The sequence below is a fragment of the Lygodium microphyllum genome, chromosome 18 (genome assembly GCF_053477565.2).
Source record: "Lygodium microphyllum isolate KBCC chromosome 18, Lygodium_microphyllum_v1.1.10, whole genome shotgun sequence".
NCBI classification, from domain to species: domain Eukaryota; kingdom Viridiplantae; phylum Streptophyta; class Polypodiopsida; order Schizaeales; family Lygodiaceae; genus Lygodium; species Lygodium microphyllum.
This window is the reverse complement of record NC_141152.1, coordinates 112,251,404-112,274,900: the sequence shown is the minus strand read 5'-3', so window position 1 is coordinate 112,274,900 and position 23,497 is coordinate 112,251,404.

Sequence of the window (23,497 nt, the reverse complement as noted above, 5' to 3'; positions counted from 1 at the left end):
ACTTTACTAAATGATCAGGCAGCTGTAACTTGTTCAACAACAATCGAAGCCCTTCCGCCTTTGTATAAAAAACCACCTTCTCATAAAGAATGTAGTGTCTGAACTTCTTGGTCACAAATACCATCGCAAGGCAAAACTTCTCCATATAGGTGTAGCTAATTTTTTATATACCCAACTTTTGACTAGCAAAGGCTATTGGACGGTACCATTTTTTCTCCCAAATTTGGGCTTAATAGTAGCTAATATCATGCATTATTGCTGCTAAAAATATATAAAACATATCGCCCCTTTTAGGTGCTTTTAAAACAGGTGCTTTGGCAAGCTCCAGCTTCACATAATCAAAAGATTCTTTGCAAGAATCAGTCCATGATGCAAACAGACAGTTAAAGGACAATAGGTTCATCAGTGGCAATGTTCTTTTTGCCAGGGCATTTATAAACCTTCGATAATACCCTACTTATGACAAAAGCTATGTACCTCCTTTGGAGTACGCGACGGAATCATGGCAACTATAACCTTGATCTTTTTAGGGTCAATCGCGATCCTTACTGAACTAACCACATGACCTAACAATAGCCCATAAGGTACCCCAAAGACGCACTTCCGTGGGTTAAGAGCTATGCATAATTGTCTACAACGCTCAAAATACTTCCACAAAATAATCAACTGCCTTTCTGTTATGGTGGCTTCCGCCAGGTCATCAATAAATACTTTCAACTCCTCTGGGGAGATGTCACCAAAGGTCTTATCAACTGTTCTTTCCCATGAACCAGGTGCATTACATAAACCAAATGCCGTCACATGGTACGCAAAGGTACCAAAGCTAGTATTAAATATCATTTTCAACTTGTCTTGCTTAGCACAATCGCCATTTGGTTATACCCCGCAAAACAATCCATGAACGAATATATTTCCTTACCCACTAGTTGATCCAAAATTTGGTCAATAAATGACAATGTGTAGTAGTCATTAATAGTCTGCTAATTCAACTCTCTAAAGTCTACACAAAGCCGGATTTGATTCTTCTTCTTCTTTTTTATCACAACTGGTGAATATCATTCAGTATGATGAGCAAGGAAGATCAAACCCTCTTTCCACAACTTATGTAGCTCCTCAAACAGACCATCCCTTAGTTCGAAAGTCATGCGCCTTACTTTCTGAAGTACAGGCCGACTTCCTGTAATATTTTCACACAATAGAAGTTAGTTGGTTAGTTCGAAAGTTAGTTACTAAATTAATAAGTTAGTAAGATTACTAACTAAAGACTAATTAAAGTAAAATAGAACTAACTAACGTTAATAATTAAGGAGTTTTATTTAATTAAAAATATGTGAAAAAAATCGAGAGTCGTAAATCTAATATTTTTCTCGGATTGACAAGGATCGTAGCCACCCTTCATGTAAGTTACAATGTGAACGAGACTTATGAGCTATATTAATCACTAGTATTAATGTGCATAGTTTGGATGGTCCAAATATATTAGATTTTGGGTAAAACTAGTATATTTTAGATATTTTAGATATTATCCTTAAAAAAAGATATGGAGATTTCTAGAACTGAATGTCATTTAAAAGAAAAGACGTGATGTTTTAGTTAGATTTGGAGATTTTATAATCAGAAAAAATAAAGAGAGGGATTTGTGATATCATGCGCGCCGCGATCGCAGTCCACAGACAGAAAACAACACTTCAAACAATAGAGAAAAGAAGGAGTGAACTGAGAGCTTTCTAACCAAGTGTCTTGCAAGTGTCTTGTGGTTTTACCCCCCTTTCAGAGCCAATGGAACCATCAGATTTATGATCTGAGCATTAGATCACTGATTTTTCCAAGATCCCCCCTCCACAAAGAACTCATTTTCTCAACCACAAGCCTCTTCTCTAATTCATTATAAATATGAGCCATGGGGAGGCATAAGAAGGCATAAGGAGACCCCGAGAGGCTGGGAGAGAGAGGTAGAGAGAAGGATACCCTCCAAGAGATTGTGACAGAAAGCTTGAGAGAGAGAGAGAGAGAGAGAGAGAGAGAGAGAGAGAGAGAGGAGTTACCCCGAGAGGCTACACAATTTCCTCTATCTTGATCCTCGACTTAACCATCTTCTCTTACGCTCTCCCATCTTGAATCTATTCCGCCTTCTTTATCTCTTGAATCTACTTGCGGACGATAGCCCCCAAGCAAAGAATGTCACGTGTGGATAGCAATCCCACAACCAGCAATGAAGCTTCGAGCAAAGGCATCATTGTCAATCCAATTACGGTTCCGATCGTAAGTAATGTATTTCCAAATTGATATATGAGATACGTTAGGCCCATACTATGATGCACGAGTATAGGTCATCGAAAGGGATAAATTTTATCTCATGTATTCAAAAGATCGAGCTTGCAAAGTGCATGTATTAAGGAAAGTTAATTGCACCTAGTTGCATATGGCTTGTTCGTTGATAGAGCAATTACAAGGAGGAATCAGTCAAGGGTTATGGATGGCATAATCATGACATTAAAATTTGTGCATACAAGAGTTAAGTAAATTTTACATAGAATCCCACTTTGATCCCAAGGGGAAGAGCAAATATGGATGGAAATACTATCGCAACTATTCTTGCATTGTTTGTGAAGAATACAATTGGCTTTTTTTAAATTGGTTGATCGAACAACATCCTAAATGATTTTGCATTCAATTGGTTGTTAGTTTGTTGTTTGGATGATTGTTCCAAGTGCTTGTGATTTATGCTAAATGCATGGCAAGGGTTTGTGATGACAAGTTGCCATGGGGATAAAGGAATGTTTTTCTAGAAAATGATATTAGGGCTGAATGACTTGTTGTGCTGGATTCCTAAAGGATTTAATTAAGGAAGGATATATTGCACGGGTGGATCACCTCCATGATCGCACTGCGTATTAACCCAAACAGGGCACTGCTCGATTCATGGGCCAAAGGTCGAGTGGTCAAAAGGCCAACCACGAGAATGATGTTTTGCTCCTAGACAGCTTGCGGGTCAGATGGAGCTCTAGACACCCCTTGCTAGGTCTAGAATGGAGTTGAAGACCTCAGTGGCCCCCAAAATCTGGGCATGTTGGGAGATCCTATTCTAGATAAAGGATTGAATTTGGGGTGCCATGTGATTTGGACCAGTTACTTCTACAGAGCAGAAGGGATACTTTTGTTGGACAGAAGGGATACATAATTCTCTTATATGGGTGGGAGATAAAGATTAACTTAAAGATAAGTTAAGGAACTTGTTTGAACTTGTTTTTCAATAGATTGTTTTACTCTGTTTTTGTGTATGTGTTGTAAGTTATGCGAACAAACCCTATTCCCTAAAAGGATTAATTAATGAAGCTGGCTTTAAGTGTCACACATAAATGTGGTAGGACCTAATTAGAAAACTAAAGCTATTAAGGGAAGCGGGTGGGCGAAACCCTTGACGGGTCCGTCCTATGATAGGGTGGTCCCAGAGAACTGGGAGACTTCTCACAAGATTTTACCGTCGTTCGACCTTTAGGTATTGTTAGGTTAGAACCCGATTCATGCCGTTTTAGGGGACCCGAATGGGACTATGCCCTACGGGCAAAGAGGTTGAGCGGTGCATCCCTCTCATTTCCCATTCTCTTTGAACCAAGTGCGGCATGGGTTTGCTTCGGCTTGGGTATCTCTGCGTAAAGTAGGATGCCGAGGATCCGATGCTAGAATGCTGTTAGAAGACCTTGGCCACTAGGAGCCCAAATTTCAAGTTGATCCTAGTGGGTTCAGTCGTGAACGTTCCATTGCGAGGTGGATTTAGGAAACCCTAGGCGACAAAACTCGAAACATTCCATGGGAGTACCGGGCAACAACACGTAGATTTGCTTCTCGATAGACCGCTAAAAGTGTGCCTGGATACGGGCACCTTACACTTCCCTCCTTTAGAGGAATGGTATGCATATCCAGGCTAGGAGGAATGCCTCTAAGTTCATCATAGCTCCAAGCAAAGATGTTGCACAATTCTTGAATTAAGGACACATAGTCCTCTCTTTCTTTCGAACTAAGCATGGAACCTAATTTGATTGGCCGCAAATCATTTGGCGTACCAAGGTCCAACTCAATTACATCTGCGTCTCTTATCCTATCTTGTGGCTTTATCGGTTCATTCAAAGTTATCTGATAAATATCCTACAGTAGTGGATCCTTCTTTAGATCCATTGCTCGATGATGTCTCACTACTAGATGGATCATCTACTGTTTCTAGTTTAGTAGAGGATAAAGGAGCTGTCTCACTCTGAGGAGACTCAGGGTAAGCATCCACTATTACACAATTGGCACCTCTACCTAGAATCAGTCAACTAGTGGGTATATCGACTTGATAGTCTATTCGTAAAATCCATGGCCTACCTAGAAAAACTTGATAGCAAGGATGTCATGTAAACCTTATCACCCTAAAGTCCAGATAGTATTCCACGCTTGCAATGGTAACATGGACTTTAATGATGCAACCTTTTGGTTGCCTTAGAGTGTCATCAGCCACATCCTAAGAAGTGTGGAGCCATCTTTTTGGATCTCTAGACTTAGCCTCTCCATCAAGTCTAAACTCATGATATTGACGAAGAATCTAGTGTCCACAATAGCATGCTCCACTAATATTCCATCCACATATGTTGGAATCCTGGGACAATGCTTTTCAGCACAATTGAGCGAATCTTCTCCCACTCGTGCTATGCCCAAAGGCTCTATAATATACCTAATACACATGATTTTCTTGAATTCCTTGCATACTCCTGGAGACAGTTTAATTAATTGCAGGAGATTCACCTCTAGTTTAACTTCGCAAAGAGAACTTGCTAAATCAAAGTTGTGGTAGTTAGCCAAAGTTCTCTTCTCTCACCAAACCAGTCTCTCCTTTGGTCTCTGGACTGGGCTTTGGTGCCTCTTTTTTAACTTTTTCCTTCTTTCTTGATAATTCTTTATCCTTCTTGGGATCAACTTTACTATCAATAGGCCTTAGAGTTCCACCTTCCATATCAGGATTCAGGACTTGCTTCCCCCTAGCATCTTGCTTAGGGTTTCCCTCGACAGGTTTTATAGTTCCTTTGTCATCCTCTCTAGTCTTTTGACCTCTTGTTACGGCTCGTAGATTAGAAGTTTCAGCATCATTGACACATACAGCCTCAATAAGACTGAATCCACTGCCATGAGGAAAATCCTTTACAATAGCCTTTCCTCTTTGCAGTATTTGTCTTGGTCCATCATCTTGCTGGAGATTTTTCCCTTGTGCGTGATGATTAACTGGACTTGGTTGTTTACTTTCTTATTGGAGAGAACTGATCTTACTCCAATAGGTAGCAGCTAAGTGTCCAAACATTCTGCAAATATCACATTTGAAATTTGGACAATTCCTAGGGAAATGTTGGCCACCACACCACTTATAGCTAAATCTTGAGGGGGCACCCTCTTCAGGGTGTTGACTCCCTATCAAATTCTGCTGCTTCTTAAGGAAATTAACATCCACATCTATTTGTCTATACTGTTTGGTAATCATGTCAATGTAGTGCTTCATCATATCCTTAACTTCACCAAGGACATTTGAGGCACTTGTCTCATAGCCGCGATCGTCTATCTGTCGTCCCATTGGTCTAATCACTTGATTGGGGATCGACCATTGACTTACTAGGACAACATTCGGGTTTGTTGTTTGGCCTCCACTATTCAATGGGGCCATCTAACTAGCCATAGGCATAGTCAAATTGGGAGGAGTTGGTAACATAGGAAAATTTGGCATGATACTCCCTCTTCCATTCGCATTTGACATGGGGTCCCCTTGACTCCAATTGGTCAGTACCAAATTATTGCCATTCCAATTTACCCTTGCTGCATAAGCCGCTTGCAAGCGTGACTCTACTCCTTCTACTTGGATAATAGCAATGTCAATGTCGGTCAAAGCAACACTATTAAGTTTCACCTGGATGTTGAAATCTAATCTATGTAGGAAATATTGCAATTGTGCAGCCGGTGGAATGGAAATATGTGAGAAAGCAGAGTTGCAGCATTGGAATGTGTGCACAAGAGGAAGGAGAGAGCTCAAAATACAAGAACAACATCTTGTTTACTAAGTTTCTTACTGGTACAACTTGGGTACACTCTCCCACACATGATAGTGATCCATAGGCTATTTATATAGCCTCTGCCAAGCTAGGGTTAGGGTTTCCCCTACCCCTAAGGCTATTCACACCCATCTTCCCTCATGCACCCTTGCTTACAGTGGGTTCCTATGCCTATCTTCTAACACCCCCCCTCAATGCCAAGGTGGCATTGGATTACAAGGCATGTAAGATGCCCCCCCTTTAAACAACCGGAATGCCTTTATAAATCATGCTACAAGAGTGTTTTTAGGTAGATGGTTTAAAGACTCAAAAAAGTCGATCTTCAGATGAATTGGAGGCATAATTGACCACCAGTTCTTTGGGTACATCAGGAGTGTTGGGGCATTTACTAGTGATATTCCCTGTCTTCTTGCATTTGTTACATTTCATTTTCTCATGATACTTCTTCCAATAGTTGTTTACAAGATGTCCTTTTTTCTTACAAAAAGAACATCTAGTGAGAGCTATATGTACCAATACTTGATCACGGGAAGTTGAAGATGCCTGACTGTTGCTGCCTTCTTTTGGTTCCTCTTTTCTTTATCCAAACAGGATTGGATGGTACTTGCCAATGTAGGATTTGGAATGTTAGTGGTTACAAGAGTAGGAAACACCTATTTTATAGCTTTTAGGAGAATAGCAATAGCATCTTCTTCATGTATTGGAGCTTGTACTGAGGCAAGCTGTGCCATAAGTCTCTTCATGTGAGAGATAAATTTTCGCAAGTCTTCTCCTGATCGATATTCCAAGCTAAAGAATTCAATTTTAAGAAAGATTTTAGTATTTTTACGAGTGGCTCCATAGAGCTTTTCAAGCTCATCCCATTTTTCTTTAACAATATTTAGTTGATCAACATGATGAACCAATGACTCATCTAAGTGTAACATAATGATTGCCTGGGCATGTTGGTCATCCTCTATATCAACTAGATTTGCAGAGTTAACAGCTCTAGTGCCTTGAATGAGAGCCGAATACCCTCTCTCCATCATCTTATACTTGATAAGTACCTACCATGTGTGGAAATCTTTGCCATCAAATTTTTGAATTTGAGTACGGACATCAGCATATGTTGTGGCCATTGGGAAGGTCTTACCATTTGTTAGAACAAGGGCAGTATCTAGTCCCTTATAATTTTTCCACTAAATGCGGAAGCAATTCAAAGTTGTAATGAGGAGAAAGGCTAAAAATCATACATATGTAATATTTCAAAATATGACTTTGGTGGTCCTTTCTTAGGAGCAATGTTCTTCTGAGGTTTAATGGTCTTTTTAGGCTTCAATGATTTGAACCTAGACTAGACTTCGGGCTCCTCCTTGTGGTATGGCTCAATGGATGACCCCTATGTAGGACAAGGACGGTCTATGCTTTCAATGCTTGTTGCTGATGATTTTGAGGAGAGTACAATGACACTCATCCCTCTAATTTCATTGACCAATATACTTAAGAAGAAATCACTCAAGATATGCAATACACTTCTAGTTTATAATGGTCTATGTGTTTATAGTTGTACACATAGCCTTACAACTTGAAGCAAGGTACTTAGTTGTTTTATTTTCCTGATGAAAAACATTTAGATTATGTAAGCATTAGTAGCAATGATGATTAAGCAATGTGCCTTAGTGTTTGCAAGCACTCATCTATAGCTCATGTTGCTAGAGATGGTAAATGCCGGTCTTAATGAGCTTGATGATGACCCTTTGAGTAGAGGAACCTATAAAATGAAGTTTCCAGGTTCATAACTCACTCTCGAAGAGTTAACTCAGTGATTAAAATCATTGTTGATGACCAAACATTGAAAATTTGAAGATGGAAGAAGCTTGAAGCTCCTGGCTATGGCTACCAGTGACTCACAATTAGGGTTTGGCTTGTAGCATCCAATAAAGGTCAAATTTTCTAGAGCCCTCTTAGGAGTAGTTGGCCCACTAAGCCGGCCACAAATTCCCTATGGTGGCTGCCTTCAATGCGTCTCCCACAACCCGCGCTTCAGTACGAATTGGCCGCCTACCTAGAACTGCGTTGATCTGCATTTTTTGATAATATTTCTCACCATGACGTCTAATTTTAGGGATTAATGTGCCACGCTGATTTTCCTAGTGCTTAGGAGAATATCTCTAGAAGAAACCAGATATTGAAACCCCTTCTATTTCCCACACCAGCTCCTCCAAGGTCAGGGGGTCTGGCTGGCTATGGAGTTTGAAGGTCCAAAATGAGAGAGATGGAGATTGTCTTGTGCAGTTAGTGGAGCTGCGATTTGAGGAAGCTGAGGGGATTAGAGGAGGCACTAATACCATGTGAGAAAGAAGACTTGGAGCATTGGAATGTGTGCACAAGAGGAAGGAGAGAGCTCAAAGTACAAGAACAACATCATGTTTACTAAGTTGCTTACAAGTACAACTTGGGTACACTCTCCAACACATGATAGTGACCCATAGGCTGTTTATATAGCCTCTACCAAGCTAGGGTTAGGGTTTTCCCTACCTTTAAGGCTATTCACACCCATCTTCCCTCATGCACCCTTGCTTACAGTGGGTTCCTATGCCTATCTTCTAACACCCCCCCTCAATGCTAGGGTGGCATTGGATTACAAGGCATGTAAGATGCCCCCCCCTTTAAACAACCGGAATGCCTTTATAAATCATGCTACAAGAGTGTTTTTAGGTAGATGGTTTAAAGACTCAAAAAAGTCGATCTTCAGATGAATTGGAGGCATAATTGACCACCAGTTCTTTGGGTACATCAGGAGTGTTGGGGCATTTACTAGTGATATGCCCTGTCTTCTTGCATTTGTTACGTTTCATTTCCTCGAGATACTTCTTCCAACAGTTGTTTACAAGATGTCCTTTTTTCTTACAGAAAGAACATCTAGTGAGAGCTATATGTACCAACACTTGATCGCGGGAAGTTGAAGATGCCTTACTATTGTTGCCTTCTTTGTGGTTCCTCTTTTCTTCATCCAAACAGGATTGGATGGTACTTGCCAATGTAGGATTTGGAATGTTAGTGGTTACAAGAGTAGAAAACACCTATTTTATAGCTTTTAGGAGAATAGCAATAGCATCTTCTTCATTTATTGGAGCTTGTACTGAGGAAAATTGTGCCATAAGTCCCTTCATGTGAGAGATGAATTTTCCCAAGTCTTCTCCTGATCGATATTCCAAGCTAAAGAATTCAATTTTAAGGAAGATTTTAGTATTTTTATGAGTGGCTCCATAGAGCTTTTCAAGCTCATCCCATTTTTCTTTAACAGTATTTAGTTGATCAACATGATGAATCAATGACTCATCTAAGTGTAACATAATGATTGCTTGGGCATGTTGATCATTCTCTATATCAACTAGATTTGCAAAGTTAACAGCTCTAGTGCCTTGAATGAGAGGCCAATACCCTCTCTCCATCGTCTTATACTTGATAAGTATCTGCCATGGGTGGAAATATTTGCCATGAAATTTTTAAATTTGAGGATGGACATCGGCATATGTTGTGGCCATTGGGAAGGTCTTACCACTTGTTAGAACAAGGGTAGTGTCTAGTCCCTTACAAGTTTGCCACTAAATGCGGAAGCAATTCAAAGTTGTAATGAGGAGAAAGGCTAAAAATCATACGTATGTAATATTTCAAAATATGACTTTGATGGTCCTTTCTTAGGAGTGATCTTCTTCCGAGGTTTAATGGTCTTTTTAGGCTTCAATGATTTGAACCTAGACTGGGCTTCGGGCTCCTCCTTGTGGTATGGCTCAATGGATGACTCCTGTGTAGGACAAGGACGGTCTATGATTTCAATGCTTGTTGCTAATGATTCTGAGGAGAGTACAATGACACTCATCCTTCTAATTTCATTGACCAATATACTTAAGAAGAAATCACTCAAGATAAGCGATACACTTCTAGTGTATGATGGTCTATGTGTTTATAGTTGTACACATAGCCTTACCACTTGAAGAAAGGTACTTAGTTGTTTTATTTTCATGATGAAAAACATTTAGATTATGTAAGTATTAGTAGCAATGATGATTAAGCAATGTGCCTTAGTGTTTACAAGCACTCATCTATAGCTCATATTGCTAGAGATGGTAAATGTCGGTCTTAATGAGCTTGATGATGACCCTTTGAGTAGAGGAACCTCTAAAATGAAGTTTCTAGGTTCACAGCTCACTCTTGAAGAGTTAACTCAGTGATTAAAATCATTGTTGATGACCAAACATTGAAAAAAATTGAAGATGGAAGAAGCTTGAAGCTCCTAGCTATGGTTGCCAGTGGATTGATAGTTAGGGTTTGGCTTGTAGCATCCAATAGAGGCCAAATTTTCCAGAGCCCTCTTAGGAGTAGTTGGCCCACTAAGGGGGCTACAAAATCCCCATGGTGGCTACCTTCAATGCATCTCCCACAGCCCGCACTTTAGTATGAATTGGCCGCCTACCCAGAACTGCACTGATCTTTGTTTTTTGATAATATTGCTCACCATGATGTCCAATGTTAGGGATTAATGTGCCACGATGATTTTCCTAATGCTTAGGAGAAGATCTCCAGAAGAAACGAGACTGAAACCCCTTCTATTGCCCACACCAACTCCTCCAAGGTCAAGGGGTCTAGCTGGCTATGGAGTTTGAAGGTCCAAAATGAGAGAGATGGAGATTGTCTTGTGCACTTAGTGGAGCTGAGATTTGAGGAAGCTGAATGGATCACAGGAGGCTCTAATACCATGTGAGAAAGAAGATTTTCAGCATTGGAATGTTTGCACAAGAGAAAGGAGAGAGCTCAAAGTACAAGAACAACATCTTGTTTACTAAGTTGCTTACAAGTACAACTTGGGTGCACTCTCCCACACATGGTAGTGACCCATAGGTTGTTTATATAGCCTCTTCCAAGCTAGGGTTAGGGTTTTCCCGTCCCTTAGGCTATTCACACCCATCTGCCCTCATGCACCCTTGCTTACGGTGGGTTCCTATGCCTATCTTCTAACAAAATATAAGTATCAAGTTAACAAAGAACTTGCTTTAGTTTCTTGGCATAGGCATGGGCATTCCCATTTGGCTCCTAGCGTGTTATATTCAAGACACGCAAACAATACTTTCCACTCCTCTCAGGGGAAAACTCTCTACAGAAGGCCATGAAGAATTGGTCAATGCTAGTTATGGTTCCGACTTCTAGACTATGATACCATATTGCTTCCCTTCCTTTTATTGTGATGTTGAAGAACACCATCAAGTGTCCTTCAACTTAGATTCGATAGTTGAACATGAGTTTTTGAAACTCATTGATATGGAGTTTGTGCATCTTCTACAACTGAATTGCAATGGGTTGTGCCATGGCTACAACTGAATTGACAATAGGAGTTTGTGTAGGTAAAACTACACCCCCACTTGAAGTGGGTTGATTGACTGGAAGACGGGAAGTATTAAGGCTTCCTCTTGCACTCAAAGGGTTGCTTGTGACACTTGGGTTATTAAAACCACTACTGCTTATGCGTATCAAGTTGCTCCTTTGAGGAGAATAACGCCTTAGAATCTCAGCCCACCATCTAGCCCTCTTAGCATGTTCCTCTTTTTGTATTTCAGCTTAACGGTTCTTGTTTAGAGGACATAAACCAACTATTTGGTGCCCTAGAGACCCTAGATTTGGAACCACCACTTATTGGCGGCTCTAGGCAAACACACCACCTGTCGAGACCAAAAACGGGCCCGACACTAGCTCTCTAGCACTAGCCAGACCTCTAAGATACATAAGACACCCCACACGGCCTCGTGACTAGGAGCATCTAATGCTCACACTACACTAAACACTAATATCGATTTTGTGTTTGTAATAGAACACAGTACAATGTTTACCTTCCAAACACTAAGATCGATTTTGTGTTTGTAATAGAACATAGTGCAACGTTTGCCTTCCAAACACTAAGATTGATTTTGCGTTTGTAATAGAACACAGTGCAACGTTTGCTTTTCCGTACTCCTCAGAGGGAGATCTCGTACACATCAGTATAACACCTCATATCATATACACAGGAGGCAACCCCTCAGCTGAAACACCATAGCCTCACTATAGCTCTCCTACATCAAGGGGATTGGCCCCAAGATGTGCTGCCTCAACATATAAGACACACAATACATAGTCCACTCTTTGATTTATCGAATGATCCAGGAGTTGATATTTCCTCACTGAACTTACCCCAAGAAACCGCTTGTCTAACCTACAGCAAAGGACTTCCTCACACTCTTAGCGTTGGTCAATGTTCGACATACAAGTGTTATGCATCCAAGGGATTATACCATGTGGCATGCAAAATGCAAAAGTGGATGCTTATTGTGCACAAACATTTTATTTTAAAGCAAATCAGCAAAGTGGAGTGTAAAAATCAACTCTTCAATGATTTTCAATCTATTCGTTGTTGATGCGTAGCAATTCAGAGAATCATGGAGACATTATTTTGGATTTCTAACCCTAGTCTTTCCATCAATTCCGAACTCATGATGTTGATGGAGGATCCTGTATCTACAATAGCGTATTCTACTAATATACCATCAACATATGTTGATAGCCTTGGACAATGCTTTTCAGCATGCTCAAACCAATAATCTCCTACCCATGCTATTCCCAAGGGCTCAATGATATAGCCAATGTGCAGAATGTTAGTACAAAAAATGGGCTCGACACTGGCTCTCGCAATAGTCGAACCTCTAAAACACACAAGACACCCCACAAGACCTCGCGGCTAGGAGTGTCTAAGGCTCACACTACAGTAAACTCTAATATCGATTTTGTATTTGTAATAGAACACAATCAAACGCTTGCCTTCCCCTACTCCTCAGAGGGAGATCTCGTACACATTGTCAAGATTGTGGGAGAGAAGGAAGGAGTCTCACTTGTAGCTTTCTTGCTTGCATAATGGGGGAATACACACAAGGGTGGAGGCTGAAAACAGTTTTTCTCTTCTTAGTTGTGTAAGCCAAAAAAGGACTCTAGTACATAGAAATAGAAGAACCCTATATACGCGTCTCAAACCAAACTCAACTAACTAAGGTGGCATACTAATTGAGCCACGAACTAGAGTAGATAAGGATAGTTGTCATCTAGCTATTATTCATGGGCGGTGTACCAACTGCATCTACAGCTAACAAGTCGGTGACATAAATGCACAACGGTCACCCTGGCATATCACGAGTGGAGCTCGATATCTCAACACTCCCCCTCGAGCTCAATCCCAATTCCTGCACACCAAGCAGGACTCTGAACTTGCGCAGCTTCTCTGTGCCCAATGCCTTCGTAAATATGTCAGCTACCTGATCCTCTGTGCTGACATAAACTAGATCAATAAGACCTAGTAAAACCCTCTCCCGCACATAGTGATAATGCACCTCAATGTGCTTTGTTCTAGCATGATAGACTGGGTTATTTGTCAAGTGTATATTGCTCATGTTGTCACAATAAATGACAACTGGCCCATCTGTAGGTTGATGCATATCATAAAGTAGCTTATGCAACCAAGCTACCTCACATGCAGCCATTGCTGCACCCCTGTACTCAGCCTCTGTGCTCGATAAGGCAACTGTAGGTTGTTTCTTACTGCTCCAAGTGACTGCAGCACTCCCAAAAGAGAACACATACCCACTGATAGATCGTCTATAAGAAATACTACTAGCCCAATCAGCATCAGTGTATCCATGCAACTGTATCTGAACCCCAGTCTCATAAAGTAGTCCATACTGCAATGTGGACTTCACATACCTAAGTATGCGTCTAGCTGCATCCAAATGCGGTTTCCTTAGAGCCTGCATAAACTGACTTACCAATCCAACAGCATAGCTCAAATCTGGCCTAGTAATAGTCATATAAATCAAACTTCCTACTATGCGTCTGTACATAGTAGGGTCTTCCAGAAGCTCATCTGCATCTGCACTCAGCTTCACATTCTGTTCCAAAGGAACTGAAATAGGCTTACAGCCTGTCATTCCATATTTGGACAGCATGTCCAATCCATACTGCCTCTGCAAGAGCCATATCCCACTTGGTGATCTAATCACCTCAATGCCCAAGAAATAACGCAGCTCTCCCAAATCCTTCATCTCAAACTTCTGCTTCAATAGCATTTTCACATGAAGGATATCTTCATCACTATTACCTGTCATAATCAAATCATCAACATAAATGACAAGTAGCATAATACCTTTTTCCGTTTTTCTCACATTAAGTGAGAAATCTGCCTTGGAAATCTGAAAGCCAATAGTGACAAGATACTGTCCTATATTGTCAGACCATGCTCTAGGTGCTTGCTTCAAGCCATACAATGCTTTCTTCAACCTGCAAACAAACTCAAGATGAACATCATGCACATAACCTAGTGGCTACTCCATATATACCTCTTCTTGCAAATTACCATGCAAGAAGGCATTCTTTACATCCATCTGATGTAAAGACCATTCCTTTGATGCAGCCATAGCAATGACTACTCTTACGGTTGCCATCCTTGCAACCACACTGAATGTTTCTTCATAATCAATGCCATATGTTTGTGCATACCCCTTGACTACTAATCTTGCCTTGTATCTATTCACAGAACCATCTGCATTGTGTTTCACCTTATAAACCCACTTACAACCAATTGCATTCTTATCTTTAGGCAAAGGTATCAATTCCCATGTAGCATTTGCTTCCAAGGCATCCATTTCTTCATCCATGGCTTTCTCCCATTTTTCTTTTCCCATGGCTTGCTTTTGCTTCTCTTTTCCTTTTCGTGATACATGCATACCACTATCTGCATTGCTTTGAGAAGATTCTCCTGATCTCAATCTGTCTGTCCATGGCGAAGAATGTGAACCACTGCTAGAGGATGCTCTAGGTCAACTAATATCTTGTGACTGCTGCTGTGAATTCTGTGCAGCATTACCATTTTGTGCATCTACATTATCAATCACATTTACTGGTTTATACTAGCTACTCATCTCATAAAAAACAACATCTCTGCTCACTGTAAACTTACGAGTAGAAGGGTTATAGCATCTATACCCTTTCTGCAAAGAGTAACCAATAAATATGCACTTCTCAGCTTTTGGATCCAACTCGGATCTCAACTCATCTGGCACATGAACATAGGCAATGCAACCAAAAATTTTCAAATGAGAAATATCTGGTTTCCTACCAGTATACCTCTCCTCTGGAGTCATCCCATGTATTGCTGTAGTGGGAGTCCTGTTCATTATGTAGACTGCTGTAGCAACTGCCTCAGCCCAATAAAAATCTGGCAGGTCTTTTTCATTGAGCATGGCACGAGATACCTCTCCAATATGCCTGTTTTTCCTTTCTGCAATTCCATTTTGTTGTGGGGTATGACTGCATGAATATTGCTGCTTTATGCCATGCTCCTGCAAGAACCTTACAAACTCATTTGAGAGGTACTCTCCCCCTCCATCTGACCTTAGGCATTTTATTTGCAGGCCTGTTTCTTTTTCAACCATAGCTTTAAGAGTTTTGAAATGTCCAAAAACTTCACTTTTCTTTTTCATAAAATACACCCAAAATTTTCTGCTATAGTCATCAATAAAAGTGACAAAATAATGACAGCCTCCAAGAGATGCAACTTTAGTAGTCCACACATCAGAGTGGATTAATTCCAATGGCTTCTCACTCTCTTGAACTTGTCTAGGAAATGGTTTCCTTGCCTGTTTTCCAAATTGACAGGCTTCACATACCTTATGCATTTCTGCAACCTTGAATTTAGGCAATCTTGTAACAATATTTTGGGCCTGCATTGATTTAAGTCGTTCTACATTAACATGACCAATGCGTTTATGCCAGATATCAATATCTGCAACTACACCGGTCCCATGTGCAAACATTGCTGCACTCAATTCAGACATGTCTGCATCCAATGTAAACATTCTGCCCTTCTTCTTTCCTTTTGCTATCAAGCGACCTTTATTTTTCATATCCTCAACAAAGCATCCATGAGGATTAAATCTGACCTGCAAGCCCTGCTTAACCATTTGACCAACAGAAACCAGATTCTTGGTGATATTCGGGACATGAAATACATATGACATGTATTTCTTTTTCCCATCCTGCATAGACAAATGAATTTTTCCAATCTACACAATAGGATGTGCAGTATCATCACCAGTCTCCACAAATCCTGGTTTTTCCATTTTTCTTGCATCCGGCATCCATTCTACATGACCTCTCATGTGGTTTGATGCACCTGAGTCAACATACCACACTTCGTTGCTTTCTTCTGCACTTGTCATAGAATTATTCATGTACTGCACCATAAATAAATGCTCATTTCTGTCATCACCTTGTCTACTAGAAGATGCATAATTTCCTTGTTGCAATTTTCCATTCATGATGTCATTCTGCTTTTTATAGCAGTCTTTAGCCATATGACCCATTTTACCACAGTAGTAGCATTCAACATTGCTATTTGCATTTTGGCCTCTTTGCCATCCACCACTGCCTCTAGAGTTACCACGTCCTCCTCCATAGGACTGGTTTTCTTGAGTCTGCTGCATATTCTGATTTCTACCACCATTTCTTGAGACAGTTTCTTTTGAAGTTCCTCCTGAAGAAGATGCACCACCATTTCTCTGCTCCTCAGAAATTAGAAGAGCAATCAACTCCTCAAAATCAGGAAATCTTTCACGAACTGAAATGGATGTCCGAAACTATGCATAATCCTTTCCTAGACCATTCAAGGTCACAGAAACTAAATCATCATCTTCCACTGGTGACCCAATGGAAGCAAGTACATCTGCAATCTTCTTCACCTTCATGTGGTAGTCATTGATGCTCATACTTTCTCTTTGCACATTATGCAACTCTTGCTTGAGCTGCATTTTCCTGGCTTGCGTATTTGTGCTATACATTTTTGACAAAGTATCCCGTGCCTCCTTTGGCGTACTTGCATCCTGAATATGCACAATCATAGAGTCTAAAATACTGATAGACAGCCAGTACATAACTTTCCTGGCTCTCTCATACCATGCTTTAAATGCCTGCATTTGCTGTTGATTGGGAACATCAGGAAGAACTGGTTCTTCTTCATTTCCTGCAACAAATTCCCAATATCCTTTTCCCATAAGGAAATTCGTCATTCTAAACTTCCATGCTTGGAAGTTGTTCTTGTCAAGCTTTTCAGTTACAATCTGTGAAAGAGAATCAGACGCCATTACAGAACACTGCAAAAAATTCTGTCACTGCAAAAAACACAGCTTCACCCTCACAAGGGCAAATCTGCAAAACTGGCGAAAGTGATATTTGACCACACAGTCACTTCCTAGTGACGATTTTGCATAAGCAGGAACCAAGGATGATTCTGTAACTCCCAATGTCTCTGCACACAAGCATACGATGCAATTTCTGTGGTAAAGCCCTTTTCCCGCAGCATATACTGCCCTCTTGCTACACCGCAAAGGGCGTCTCAATCTGAGACAATGCACTCTTGCACTTTCCGGCTGTGCTACCTGCAGAGACTTGCTCCCAAAACAGAAAAATGAAAGCAACACTGGTCCTCTTACCAAAACACCGTGAACTTGGCTTGCTTTCTTGAGCTCCTTACCACAAACAAGGCTCTGATACCATGTCAAGATTGTGGGAGAGAAGGAAGGAGTCTCACTTGTAGCTTTCTTGCTTGCACAATGGGGGAATACACACAAGGGTGGAGGCTGAAAATAGTTTTTCTCTTCTTAGTTGTGTAAGCCAAAAAAGAACTCTAGTACATAGAAATAGAAGAACCCTATATACGGGTCTCAAACCAAACTCAACTAACTAAGGTGGCATACTAACTGAGCCACGAACTAGAGTAGATAAGGATAGTTGTCATCTAGCTATTATTCATGGGCGGTGTACCAACCGCATCTACAGCTAACAAGTCGGTGACATAAATGCACAACGGTCACCCTGACATATCACGAGTGGAGCTCGATATCTCAACACACATAAGTATAACACCTCGTATCACATACATAGGAGGCAACCCCTTGGTTGAAACATTGCGGCCTCACTGCAGCTCTCCTACATCAAGGGGATTGGCCCCAAGATGTGCTGCCTCAACATATAAGACACACGATAGATAGTCCACTCTTCGATTTATTGAATGATCCAGGAGTTGATATTTCCTCACTAAACTTACCCCAAGGAACCACTTGTCTAACCTACAGTAAAGGCCTTCCTCACACTCTTAACATTGGTCATACAAGTGCTATGCATCTAGGGGATTATACCATGTGGCATGCAAAATGAAAAAGTAGATTTTATTGTGCATAAAATTTTTATTTTAAAACAAATCAGTAAAGTGGAGTGTAAAAATCAGCCCTTCAATGATTTTCAATCTATTCGTTGTTGTTGCATTGCTAGAGACTAGCATCGAGTTACCTCATGCTACTAGCCTCTTAAAACTTAAATGATTATCGTCCTATGTGACATGCACAAGCAAAAGATCAGACTTTACTTTATTTTCAGCAATTAAACATTTCCACAACCTTCCTTTTCCCCCTACCGTTTATGTGTTACATCGTTGCATAGGTGTAGGGTTTTTTTTTTGGGTCATTTTTAATGTATAAAGCAATAAAAAAATGCACTAAAACATACAAATAGGGGTGAGATGAGGCCATACCTCATGCCTCAATCTTTCTAAACATGCATAGACATTAACCATATTTTTTCACATTTTTTGAAGCACAAAAACCTATTTTTTTCTATTTTTGCTATTTTCACTATCTATTTATGTATAAAAATAGGTTATTTTTTTATATATGCTTAGTGACTGATTATGATAGTTGAGAAATGTGTTTTATCAGAATTTTATTCCATGTGCATCTCTTTTCCCCACCCAAAACCAACAAAATCTTCATTTTCACTCTAAAAATGCGCTTTTTGGATTGTAATTTAATTATTACGACTATTTATCATTACAGTTTTGCATTTATTTTATGCAGAACCCTCAATCATGATGCAACCAAGATCCAAACAAATTTTTGTTCCATATGAATTTCATTTCAAACATCAAACATAAAAAAGAAGCAAATTTCCTTTGTAAAAATGAGGCATACCACTTATGTGCGTGTTGCAGGTTTTTTTAATAATTGATACGGACTACCAATGGACCATCCAATGATCATTCTTCAGTGTTGAACACTTTTCCTTAGCCTCCTCTTGAACTTGGAGCAATCCGATTGTTGCCAGACAAGCATCCTTTAGCCCCTCTTCTTCTTGATTTCTCCCACATGAACTGCCGCTTGGAAGAGAGAGAGGGTGGAGAGAGACAGACTAGATTCTAATCAAACCATTCGGGTAGCCATTCCTGAAGCCGAGAGTGGGGATGGAGAGTGGAAAGAACATGCATCTTGCTGCTATGATCAATCTATGGGGTTGCATTGAAGTGGGATATGCCCTCCCCCCCTTCATGAATTCGTCGCCCCCTACAGCCATGGCGCCTCTTTTTTTTCCCCTCATTAAACCCCCCCTCCCATTGCATGAGAAATTGGGGGGTGGGAGACCCCAAGGGTCACCCCCTTTGGCTATTGAGTCCATTTACATTTGGCCTCTTTCGGTCTTGGCCTCGAACATGCCCGTTTCTGCATCCGGCCTCCGTTTGATGAGTTGAAAATTTCTACTTGACTGTCTCAGGGTCCCCCACTGCCAGGCACTTCTAGAAGTCTTATCTGACATCCGAAGAAATTATGAAATTTCCCCAACTGTTGCTCGGTGGGTTTTTAAAGCACTTCTAGAACCCCCTGACTGTTGTTGCTTAAAATCTACACAATTGCCTCTGTCGCCTTCAACGGAATCCAATTTTCCCTTGGAATTCAGATTTTTTGGCAATTTTTGAGCACTTTTCTAGGCCCAAACTCCACTGCTCACAGAATCTTCTTGAATTCCTTGCACACTCCTGGAGATAACTTAATCAACTATAGGAGATTTATATCAAGCTTAATCTCACAAAGAGAACTTGCTAAATCAAATTCATGATAGTTAGCAATGGTTCTCTTCTCATGTTGGGCCATTCTTTCTCTTGGTCATTGAACAAGTTTTGACGTCTCTTTCTTAGCTTTTGCCTTCTTCTTTAGCAATTCCTTATCCTTCTTGGGTCAACTTTACTATCAACGGCTTTTAGAGGTCTTCCTTTCATGTCAGGATTAAGGACTTATGTCCCCTTAAAATTTTGTTTAAGATTTCCCTTGACAAGTTTTACCTTGTCTATGTCACCATCTTTACCCTTTTAACCTCTTGTAATGACTCGTAGATTAGAAGCTTCAGTGCCATTGACATGTACAGCTTCAATAAGGCTGACTCCACTGCCACTAGGCAGCTCCTCTAAAATAGTCTTCCCTCTATACAGTATTTGTTTCGGTCCCTCATCTTGCTAACGATTACTTCCTTCTTGCGCTCGACCTAGTTGTTTACTTCCTTGTTAAAGAGAGCTAATCTTGCTCCAACAATAGGTACTTGCTAAGTAGTCGGACTTACCGCATATGTCACATTTAGCATTTGGACAATTCCTAGGAAAATGTTGATCACCACACTTACAATTGAATGTTAATGGACTAACTTCTTCAGGGTATCAATTCCCTATCAAATTCTATTGCATTTTATGGAAGTTAACATCAATAACTATCTGCCCATATTTTTCGATGATCATGTCGGTACAGTACTTTATCATATCCTTAGCTTTACTAAGGACATTCGATGCATTTGACTCATAGCCATGATCATCTACCTATCGTTCCATTGGCCTAACCACTTGATTAGGAATTGGCTACTGATTCCCTGGACTGGCTTCCAACATTTGGTGGGGCCATCTGACTAACCATAGACATGGTCCCACTGGGACGAGATGACAACATGGGCACATTCTAAATCATCCTTTCTCTCCCATTGGAAGTACTCATGGTGTCCCTTGATCTCTATTTGTTAGTGCCAATGTATTTCTAGCACCTAGACTCGGATTCCACTTTTCTCTAGAGCTATAGGCCTCTTGTAAAATCGTGACTCTACATCCTTTGCTTGTGTAATAGCTGTATCAATGTCGACAAGAATAACAGTACTCAAGGGCATCTGGATGTTAAAGTCCAGCCCATGCAAAAAGTATTGTAGCTGAGTAGCAGGCAGAATGGGAATATAAGTATGTAACTTACGAAATACTTCCTTTAGTTTCTTGGCATAGACTTGAACATTCTTGTGAGGTTCTTAACATGTTACATTCAGAACACATAGCCAATTCTGACCTCCCCTTTCAAGGGAAAACTCTCTTCGGAAGGCCACAAAAAATAGATCAATCATAGTTATGGTTCCAGCCTCTAGGCTGTGATACCATACTGCAGCTCGTTCTTTTAAAGTCATATTAAAGAACATCATCAAGTATCCTTCATCTTAGATTCGACAATTAAACATTAACTTTTGGAACTCATTAATATGAAGTTCCACATCTTCCTCTGCTAACCCATTAAAAATGGGAAGAGGAAATCCTAAGGCTAGCAAATCTAACATTCGGGATTGCAATGGGTTGTGCCATTACCACTAGATTCACTAACGATTCTTGAACTATGGGAATTATGGCCCCACTTGAAGTGGACTGACCGCTTATGACAGAGGGAGTACTGGAACTTCCTTCTCCTCCTAGCAAGAATATTCCTGGAACTAGGATTGCAAAGACCCCTCCCTTGTAGGGATATCGGAGCACTCCGTTGAGGAGAATGTCACCTAATTATCTCAGCCCGCCGTCGAGCCCTTTTAGATATTTCTTACTTCTAAATCTTGGCTTGATGGTCTTTGGGTCTATTTCATTGCCTTTTGACATACACCAATAAAATGGTTCCTATTGACCAAGACTTGGACACCCCACTTATTAATGGCTCCTGGTAAAATGCACCACTTGTTGGGACACTAGCTCTAAGGCTCTAGTTGGGCCTCTATGCTTAACCAAAACACCCCACGGTCTCATGGCTAGGAGCATTCGAAGGCTACACACTAATCTAACCAAATAAGCATTTGCAACATTTATAGTCCAACACATAGGGAGCCCCTACACATATTGGTAATATACACCACATAAAATGGACATAGGGAGTACTCCTTGGCCAATTGTTGTGACTTGGCTCTGCTACACCCTAGGGATTGGCCCCAAGATGTGCCATTCAAACATAAAGCACATATAATACATACTCCTCTCTTTTAATCAATCATTTTAGGGGATAGAATATGATCCTCACTATACACTCCCCAAAGAAACTGATCGCTAGCCCTATGGCTTGGGATACCTCACCCTCAACGTGGGTTAATCTTTATGAAAAAAATTGCCATGCATCTAGGATTATACCATGTGTTGAACGCAATGCAATTGTAAATGATTTATAGTGCTCAGCCATTTTTATTCACTTAAAAAAGCATTGTGACAATGCGAAACCATATCTTTTTACGCTTTCATTCTAAACGTAATTACTGTGTTGTATAGGATAAGCACAGAGCATGCTCGTGCTAATGAATCCTTTAATTCTAAAAAAACATGTATCCTATATGCAAAATGTATAAGAGAAAATTAGATTTAGCATGTAATTAGCACTTATTACCCCCTTCTCTCCCTACTATTTAGGGTTGTACATTCGGTGATAGGTTTAGAGACCATTTTGATGTATTTTTTGGATACTCACTTTAACATAAAGATAGAGGTAAACTGAGGCTAAACCTCATGCTTCAGTCCTACCATACATCCACAGACATATATTATTTTTCTCTATTTTTTTAGTGCTAAAAATCTATTTTTTCTCATTTTTATCTAATTTTCTCTATTTATTTATCAATAAATATTGATATAATTTTATTTTTTGATATGACTTGATTAGACTTGCTGAGAGTTATTTTAATTCCTTGTTTCATCCATGAGAACACCATTGACACATCAAAACCCCTAAAATCCATGATTTACCCTGAAATCACAATTTTGTAGGTTTTGCATGTTTATGGAAAAATCAATAGACGATTGATTCTTGCTAATTTTCTTAATTTTTCTCATAATTTATCCTGAAATCACAATTTTGTAGGTTTTGCATGTTTATGGAAAAATCAATAGACGATTGATTCTTGCTAATTTTCTTAATTTTTCTCATAAAATATATCATTGACAATCAAGAGCAATCATTTTCAACCATTTTCAATTAAGGTCTATCGTAAAACAATGAAATTTATCACTTACTCATAAAATCACACTTTATCTCACATGTATCTTGCATTTGGAAGGCCATTGATGCTCAATAACAATTGTTAACACTCCTCCAAACATCAATTTATTCTCCATTGTGTCTTACCATCATGTCCCAATTGAAATATCTCAAATTAGGCCACCCCCTTCTCTCATAAATTGAACCATAGAAACATGTATCAAGAGGAGAGAGGAGAGAGGAATA